Raw genomic sequence first — 8,939 nt, forward strand, 5'->3', positions numbered from 1 at the left:
GATGTATCACCGCGATACCATGGAAAGGAAACTATGATAGAACCCGTCGCATAACCCTCTCTATTCAATCGCAATGCACTTCAGGTTTCACCCCCTCCTTTACACCAAGTCGAGCAGTCTCCTCTTGTGCCTTGGTGAATCCGGAAGCAGTATAGGCCATCGTTACACCACGACTCCCATCCATACTCCATCACGCCCACCCTAGCCTGGGTACGTCGAATAGTTCGAAGCTACACTTCAAATCCCACCTTGCCCATACTCTACTTGTGGTTAGTACGTGTAAGACTTCCAGTGTTTCCTGAGAACCGCTTCTTAATTACAATGGGCGCGACTCTAGAAACCATGCACCCAAATCCCACCATAAACAATATTTTAGTTGTATTAATCCACATCAGGAGATTAATCATTATCACAATCATTAAAGGTCTATCAAGACTAATAGTAATTAAATGATAACATGTGAGCTAGTTGAACTAAGCATGACTAAGCATTACCTAAGCGTACTTCTAGTAAAGTTAACCCTAGGAAAACAATAATAATAAATGGGAATCAACGGGTATAAAGGTAATAGTCTAATAGATTAATAAAGTAAATACATTTATATACAATGCATATTTGAATGTAAAACGGGGATTTTATAATCATGGGATCAATATGTTAAAGGATAGGGTGCCACTTGCCTTTCTTAGATCCACGAGGAACTTTGGCGATGACTTCGGGGATGATCGGCGGTGCGACAGGGTCAAAACCTATGACAAACAAAACAAAACAAGCAAAAGCAGACTATAAAACTACTGAAACAGAGAAAGAAACTATTTTTAATGGATTCTTGGCATTTTTCTGGATTTAATGAAATTTGAATGGAACAAAACGGAGACTAGATGAATTAGTTATAAATAGAAGTTTAACTGTGTTTTTAAACTAAACAGAAAACCTTAATTGATTTATTGCACAATTAATTGGAGGCAATGGCATCAGCGAGGAGAGAGGCAATCGCTGACAGGATGGGCCCACTCGGCAGTGACTCCGGGTCAACGGTTCACCGTGGACCAAGTCCACGGGCTGGCTCAAAGAGGAACGGGGTCACTGACATGCGGGCTCCGCATGTCCGGTGAGAGAGGGGGGTATGATAGACGAGCCCCACATGACAGAGGGGAGAGGGTGACTAACACGGGGGCCCCATGGGACAGAGAGAGGAGGGGAGGGGCTGATGGGCTGGGCCCGCTGCCCAGGGAGACAAAACAGAGAGGGGAGGGGCATCTCAGTTTCAGCCGAAACAGAGCGGAGGTGGGCAGCGATGGTGCTTGGCCGGGTGGCGGCACGGTGGCGTTGGCCGGCGACCGGCGTGACGGTGGAGCGGTGGTCGGTGGTCGGTGGCGGACGGTGGAGGTGACCGGCCGAGGGGCGACGCGTGGTGGCCGATGGGGAGGCGGTCGGAGGCCGGCTCGGGGAAGCGACGACGATGGCGCGGCGGGCACGAGCGTTCAACGGTGGTGGCATTACCTTGTCGGCGGTGACGAGGCGAAGGAGGTGGCGGGCAGAGGGGCGGCGACGACGACCAGAGCATGCACACGCGTGGCAGCGTTGTCGGCTTGGCAGTGGCGCCTGGAGGGGAAGAAAGAGGGGGAGAAAGGACTGCAGCGGCTCACCGGCGACGAGAACGGCGGCGACGAGTCGGCGTGGGGGAGGCGGAGGTGGCGACGGGGTTGCGCGGCTCGGAGCAGCGGCGAGCTGCTGGATCGGGTGGCGGCGATAGTCAAGGGAGAGATAGGCAGCGGCACGGGGACGGAGGGAGCAGAGGCACGGGCGTGATGGCGACGAGGCCGACGACACTCGCGTGCGCAGCGCATGGACCGGTGCTACGTGGCGGTACCGCGCGAGGGAGAAGGGAGGAAGGAAGGAGGAGCGGGCGCTCACCGACGTGAAGATGACGGCGGTGATCTTCGAGGACGTGGAGGGGCGATGAGGAAGGGCGATACCTCACGGCGGCGGTGACGGAGCGCGGTCACGGGAGGAGGAAGGGGCGCGGCGGCGAGATCGTTGATGTTCCGGGACGGCGGCGTCGATGCTCTAGTGGCAGCGGCTCTAGGGACTGAAAGGGGAGCAGCGGCTGCTAGGGAGAGGGATTTAAAGGGGTGGCAACACGACGGTGGCGTGTGGATTGCGGCCGGGAATCGTGGCGGCACAATTAGCGGACGCGGGGAAGACGTGTGGTGGTTGCGGGCGCGGCATGGACACAACGACGAGCGCAACAACGAGGCGAGGGGACGACGTGGCGGCCCGGCATCACGGCGCGGCGGCGAGGCAGAACAGTGCGTGGCGGCCACGACGAGGTGGAAGGCGGTCGACGCGGCGCGACGTTGGCATGGGTGAGCGACAGAGTGGCGGCGTGACCGGGAACGCGGGGCGGTGAGGTGGCGCTGAGCTTAAGGCGGCCGGAGCGTGGCGTGGTATAACGGCGGTGGCGGGGCGGACGCTCAGCGTGGCGGTGTGCACGCGAGCGGTCGGACGGAGGAGGGAGACAACTCTGATAGGTGGGCCACACCTATCGGCGGCTGGGAGAAAGGGAGGAGAATTGGACTCAGGCGCGAGAGAGAAGGGGGGTGGGGTGTGAGCGGGCCGGAAGGGAAAGAGGAGGGGGTAGGCCTGCGGGTGAGAGGGAGAGGTTGGCCGGCTAGGGGGAGGAAGGAGGAGGAGTGGGCCGGGGCTGTTGGGCCGGCGGGAGAGGAGAGGAGAGGAGAGGAGAGGAGAGGAGAGGAGAGGAGGGGAGATGGGCTGCTACCCCAACCGGCTGGAAAGGAGAAGAAGAGAGAAAGGAAAAAGAGAAAAAGGGAGAAAGAAGAAAGGGAAAAGGAAAGGAAAAAGGGAAAAAGGAAGGGAAAGGAGAAAAGGTAAGGGAAAAGTAAAGAGGAAGGGAAAAAAAGAGGAAAGGGAAAAAAAGATTTACACCTAATTTTGCCGATTTTTATTAGTTTTATTTAAGAAAATTTTATTGATTGCAATTCAAATTTAAATCATGTTAATAATTTAAAATGCTTTTAGGACATTTTAGAACATAAGAAAACCTTCCAATTAATTTAATTAATTTATACTGAGTTTTCTCTTAAACTTGAATTAATAATTTTTTTAATGTATTATTTTATTGAGTTTTAGCTAGAGTAAAACTCAGGGCGTGACAATTTCTAACCGATCCAAGCTTTCCACAGCTGATTATTCAGCCCATGGGCTAAACACTGCTACATCAACATCCTATCGGTTGGTTTCTTAGTTACCTATCGGCTTGAGTGCCAATCGACTTATTTTACTCTTTATCTTGTCAGATGCAGGATCAAACTGACTAGCACGTCTACGTAATCTAAGAATTTAGGTCTTGCACTAGAGCGTTCTAAGAAGCAACTCCTAGGGCTTTGTGTGTGACACATCATTGGGTCAACTTTTGACGTCAACAACGTGTCACTGATAACGTGGCAACTAACGTCAGCAATTATTTTTAAACAACCCATTATTTTTTAACGGACCATTATTTTTTGACGACCCATTAATTATTAAACAGTGGCCCATTATTTTTTTTAAATTGAACCATTTTAAAATAGGCCCATTTCAAAACTGTCCCATTTTATCGACGAACTATCATATTCAACTAATAATAGATACAATCAGAATACAATAGAATTCAAACAATAGTTCATCTCTTCCGGTCACTGGTTCTAAGAGTAGCACCCCGAAACTGTAGACGTCACTCTTCTTGTTTTACTTTCTTCTCTTGCGCCTGTAAATAAAGCAGAACGTCATATAACCAAACATGTAGCCAAGGTCAATACAGGAAATAGTTGGGTTGTGATATTATGTGAGACCAAGCCACGTTTTAAGAAAACAAAAGGCATAGCTCATGTAAGATCACCAATAGACAAATACAACTTGTCAGTGCTTCCAAAAGTTAAGGACAAAGACATGCTCCTCCCTTGACTCGTCGTACCCTAGCCTGGCGCAGTTGCGGCTGTCGTCGACCTCCGGTATCTTAGGAGGATAGGGGCGACGCGACTGAAAGGAGAAATTGGTACTAATGCCCATGACAGGGTTGTGCACGGTGTTCGTCACACCATCAACGTCGGCGACAAGGATGAGGCCATGCCGCCATGGCATGCCTTGCGGCACAGTATTCTGCTCCTCATCAACGTCGGCTTGTGTTGATGTTGAAATAGTAACAACGGTCACACACGTAGGACTGTGAGTTAATCTTGGGCCACTTCAGTGCAGGACCTAATTCTTAGAATTACTAGGGTGCCAGTCAGTTTTATCCTGTAACTGACAATATATAACATGGAAAACAGTAAACCCTGAAATCGCTGGCCGGACAGCCGATAACATCCCAGGACCCTAGCCGATGAACTAGACAATCGACTTTCTAGGAATTTCGGGATGATAAGTGTAAATATGCTCAATCGGTCGAATCAGAAGTAGGATAAACGCCAAACAGACTAACCAATCAATCAATCTTAAAAGATCGGACTCAACCGAGACAGTTCTAAGATTAATAAGCCGATCTAGATGATCGGACTCAACTGAGACAGTACAAACCTAGGCATAATCATGTGTGAAATCGACCAAGCATTGCGGCATGCAAGTAATAGGATAGCTAACCAGCGTAATATATCAACTTATTCATTAAACCCAGCCCATCGGACAGATTTCTACCAGCAGATCGCACTAAACACACATAGGTCGGACCTAACCAAGATAGTATGCGATCTAGTATGATATAATCATAGAAACATGAAGATCGATGGATCTACTTATTGAATTGGCACATTACTTAGGATTATGTTGGCTAGAACGCCAGCGATAAACCCTCACGAGCATTTGATGTAATCAGTATGCAATCGAGTTGATTGGAATCATGCTCATAGATCAAAAAGAAGAACTCGTGAGGATTTGATCGAGAACCACTACTACTTCAAGCCATAACAGATTAAAGCAATCATATAACTCAGCCCGTCGATCAACCAGGCAGGATGCCGGACTTCACCGAGACAGTCCTGTTCTATTTGATCGACGGGTTTTGACAAACATGAACTTACATTGCAAAGATGACAAACCACGCGTAGAAAGCCCAAGCAAGTCGAAGGTTTTGGCGATGCGTTGAACTTGAGTTGATTGATCTGAAGATGATTTTACAATGACCCCAGACACATATATTTATACCCTCGGGTGTTAACTAACCTAACCGGATAAGAATTCGTTACTAACTAACTTGTAGTATCCGGACTTTAATTAAATCTAAAAATCCTAAACAAATTCTAAGATAAAGCTTAATTAAATTACACAAACTCACAACTACCAACGAATATATCTCTAAACTCCAGTCCCAATCGGACTCCACTTCCTATCCGATTCGGACTCTATCGAGTTCATTCATGCCGCTCTCAATCTCTTGCCTCCAGCCGATTCGCCCTTTCTTGCCAGATTCGGTCTCTAGTTGTGTTTCAATTCATAACGGTAATTTGCCAAAATCTAGCGTTAACACATGCTGCGCAATTTCGGAATAATTCATTGTTCCAAAATTTCTTCTTTTGTAACCGATTTTCGCTGTCAGCTCCCCCTGTTGCAATGGTACAGTCTAACGGTCACCCTGTTTCAGCACACTGTGCTAACGGTCATGTTCCCCATCACTTGCGCTATAAGCTTCCGTCCTTTCCAGACTTAGCCATTTGTCGCTATTGCCTTCTTCCTCCCACTTGAGCTTTTGCGACCCGCATTCCTGCATCTGCCACATTTACTCCACAATCTGGGCTCGAATTTCCCACACAAGATCACCGGGTACATTGCCACCGCCCACCGGACAAATCTGTCGTTTCAAGACACTGCCAACCCCGTCGCTACATCAAGCCTTCGCTGGTAGCAATGGCTTCATGAGTTCATCACCAGACACCCCATACAAGATCCCCGAGGTAAGTCCTTTGCCCCGGCTACATTTCCATTTCTTGCCGTCGAATGTACTGCTTTTTTCAACCTAGGGTTTACTGTTGTACCTTTCCACTCGATTTCTATTATGCTCTATATTGGCCCGATATGTCACGTTATTTCATTGGCCTAGTAATTGACTTGTTGTCCCTGGTATGTCCTCCCTTTTCCAGCAACTCAAAAACCAGATCGTGATTCCAAGCCCAAACCCTAGGTTTTACTTTCTGGGCCCCATGGGACATTATTTGCTCTGAAGCCAATAGAATTCCTTTCAAAAATGCCAGATTGAACACCTCCGATTGGACCCAATCCTTCAGATCTTTCCACGCCTGTTTTACTGGTTGGAGAGACTGGTACAATCGGATGTATAAGACTTATGGCACCCAATGGGAAGCGCTAGACATCGACCACTGCAGTCTATCTGAGATGGAAAAGGATGAACCGCTCCTCGCAGCTGCTTCATAGTTCTGGTCCGATGCTCTGAATGCTTTTGTGTTCGGCCAAGGGATATTTACCCCAACACTGATGGATGTCTTGATGCTAACTGGCCTGAACATTATGTCTCCCGTAAATCCCTTAAATTTGCGAGGAAATTTCCAGCATCGGCTTGAAACCAAGAACATTGGAGGCTGGTCGAAATACATCGAAGCCCACCGCAAGGATTCTGGAATAGCCGATCACAAGGAGCATAGTGCCTTCCTCAACCTTTGGTTAGAACGATTCCTTTGGTTAGCCGATGGAAAGGCCATACCCCTCGGGCAATACCTCCTTGGGGCAGTCTACCACATGCTGCACCAGGTGTCTTGCAAGAGCCAGTCGGCCATATCGCTGGATCGTGGTGGTTCCTTCAACTGCGGCTTCGGTTATACTTCGCTAGGGTTTTAGAATTATCGGCATTCAACCAACACAGCAACCCTTCCTTATCCTTCTTGGAATCTGAGCCGACTGAGACCCGGAGATGCATGTCATATGGTGAAGTGGTCTCCTCTTTCCCCGGTCACCAGATGTCAGCAGTCCGCCTAGCTCACATCTTCAACCTCTGCTACCTCGGACCAGAACCCAACGCTTGCATCTGGTTCGCATACCCGGATTCCAGAGATTATGAGGTCCCTAGTATCTTCAGAATGGAAGAGGTGCTGGCCAATAAATGCCCACTTGAAAATTTTGCTTTTGCCCTCACCCCCTGCCTGCTACCGGTTGGTTTCCACGCTGGACGATCGGCTCGACCATCCTCTGAGTTCTATCATCCGGCCATCGCAGCTCGTCAGTTTGGGTGCGGCCAGCTTCCTGCCAATATGTTCTTCTTTGGCAAGATCGAGGTGAGGGGCCAGCTGACTTTGGCCATAGAACTTAACAGAATTAGCAAAATGGCCGAAGTAATCCCATTTGGATCGATGACTTCCTTTGACTTTGGGATCACTGTCCTAGACGCTTACACTGATTGGTGGGATTAGCTACACCAACACATGTTCTCAGCCGCATCAGGCTTTTTTTGCAATCGGATTGACTCTGACTACGAGTACTCCGATTCTGAGGTAACATCTGAATTCACCACTCTATTCTTTGAGTGCTTTTACTTTCATTCATTTACTAACTTTTTGCTTTGCAGCCTACCCTTGTCGTCCCTGCCACCAGCAGAAGTGTCAAGCCAATTGAATACTCGACATCGGCTCTCCCATCGTTGGGTCGTGGAGCGCCTTCCCCGAGCGAGTATATCAAGAATTTTTCGGGGCCACCAAGCCCGGTGAGAAGGCCTAAGCGAAGCAAGAAAAATCCGAGAGGGCCCCAAAGAAAAAACTAAAGATAACTGCAGAAGCCACCCCTATGGAAGCTACATCGGCTGATATGGATGTCACAATCGATGCTGCAGCCGACGAGGATTCTGATAGGGAAGTCAGGCGTTAGGTGATCACCCTTCTCTTTCCTTCCTAGCAACTAATCATTTTCTTCAACCGATTCATCACTTCGTCTTACCAGTTGCCTTATCGACTTTCCTTTCTAAACAGCCACTTGCCAAACCATCGACCGATGATGCCCCCGTGCTGACTGATGTTGCCTACCCAGCTACTACCGCTGAGGTGGTGCCAACTCTAGCAAGCCCGTAGTCGGCCCATCGCTAAGAGCTGGTACGAAAAGGAAGATGGTAGTCTGTCGGTCTTCCCAACGAACGACATCTTCGGCGCAGGTAATCTTCTGATGACTTCTCTGGTATTTGGATCTGTGTCTGTTGTTAACACTCGTCCCTTGCATCGTGTCAGCTTCCTACGCACACCAATATACCTACGCACACCAATATACCTACGCCACCAACCGATCCAACCCCGGATGTTGCGCCAACGACCGCACTTGCCTAGCCAGCCGACCCGAGTCCCGCAGCGCAGGTAAACTCCTTATCCACCACATGCTATCCCGTATTTTCCATGTTTCTCCTCACTTGTTGTCTTTACCCTAGGACCTAGGCGACTTCTTCTCCTTCGACGCCAGCCAATACATTGGTCCACTTGAAGCCGACATCAACACTCCTGCCGCCCTGACTGCCGACCTCTGGGAACATCTCACTAAGATCCTAGCCAGATTGGACAACCCGATCAACATGCTGATCAACGATGCTGGTCTGATCAGGTCAAGGATTGAAGAAATCCAAGACAAGCTGCCTAACGACCTGATAGATGTGATCGCCCCGGCGGGCTACATTGAGTCCCATAGGCTTCCTGTGCTCCGAGCCGGCCAACGGATCACTGATCGTGCCTCCCAAGTGTCAGCTCACGTGAAGGTACAAGCCGATCAGGACAAGGCTGTCGCTGAGAAAGTCAAGCTAGATGAACTTCAATCGGTTGTGCCTGGAATGTCGGTCGTTATTGCTAACTTGAAAACGTAGAAAGCTGACTTGGAGGCGCAGCTAGCCAAAGTCATGGCGAGTCTCGCCACCGAGGAAGAAAGGTTAGCCAACCTGCCATTAGCGATTGCTACCCAAGAGC

The sequence above is a fragment of the Oryza brachyantha genome, chromosome 11 (genome assembly GCF_000231095.2).
Source record: "Oryza brachyantha chromosome 11, ObraRS2, whole genome shotgun sequence".
NCBI lineage: Eukaryota > Viridiplantae > Streptophyta > Magnoliopsida > Poales > Poaceae > Oryza > Oryza brachyantha.